Consider the following 1252-nt stretch of genomic DNA (forward strand, 5'->3'; position numbering starts at 1 on the left):
TGGAAATTATAAGACCAAGGGATGTTTGTCTAAGAGGGACAGCAACAAAAGCAGCAATGTAACCTTCCAATAGGGGTAACTTCAAGTTAAAAACCCACAGCCGTCTAGTTCTTTCCAACTCATAGCAACCCTACAGGACAAGAGTAGAACTACCCCATAGGGTTTCCAAGGGGCACCTGGTGGATTTGAACCACCAACCTCTTGGTTAGCAGCCACAGCTCTTAATGACTATGCCACCAGGGTTTCCAAAACTTCAAGTTAGGCACCTGAATATATTGTCACACTGTATACAACAGAAGAAATTTATCAAGAATGAATTAAATAACTCTCTGGGGTAAATTTTAGAGCCAAGTCCTAACCAATTCCATTTTTTACTAATACAGCCTTTAAAGTAAAATATTTAGATTGCCTTAATGAGATTAAGAATGTAAAGCTAATATTTAATTTCTATCATTTTCCTAAAAAGTAACTTAGCTGATTATATCAATGCCTGGGAACAGTTCTTGGTGTGCTGGTACTATCCTAACACCAGCTCTGCTGACCTTTGGAGGAGCTAAACTGCAGGTAGTTCATTCTTTCCAATCACATTCTCCCATTCCAAATTCAACCTTCTGAATAATCACTCCACAACTGCTTCATTAATTTTCCCAATATCAGATCTTCAGATAATGTACTACCAGATATACCAACCATTTGCTCTTATTACTCGAGTCATGTTAATATTTACATTATTGAAACATCCAGCATGCCACCTGGAAGGATAAACACCTTTTGAATGTCGTCAGAAGTCACTTTCAAACCTCCAAGACCAAAAACCAAAAATACCACACTGAATGTTTGATCCCAGCAAGTCATCTAAAAATTACTACTACATATAGGGTTGCTGAGTCGGAATCAACTCAATGGCAACGGGTTTGTTTTTTTATAGGATAATTCTGTACGCTGAAATAGACTGGAAGTCTCAATGAATGAGACACATATTCTGGGAAATTAAGACATTTCATTTAAGTTTTATTTTCAATAGAAGGTATGTAAGGTGAAGGGAGGAAAAAAATAATGGAAACTGAAATATGTAACAAAACATCAAGCTATTAATACATCACAAAGAAAACAGCTAAATGATAAGCCAGACAAAAGACAACAGGGATTATTATGGATTGAAAAAAAACTTATTGAACAGATGGACAGAGAACACATCATGGTCTATCCTCAACTATGCTGCTGCTAGGGAGCCTTGAAAGGAATCACAATT

The sequence above is a fragment of the Trichechus manatus genome, unplaced genomic scaffold (assembly GCF_000243295.1).
Source record: "Trichechus manatus latirostris isolate Lorelei unplaced genomic scaffold, TriManLat1.0 scaffold00001, whole genome shotgun sequence".
Classification (NCBI taxonomy): Eukaryota; Metazoa; Chordata; class Mammalia; order Sirenia; family Trichechidae; genus Trichechus; species Trichechus manatus.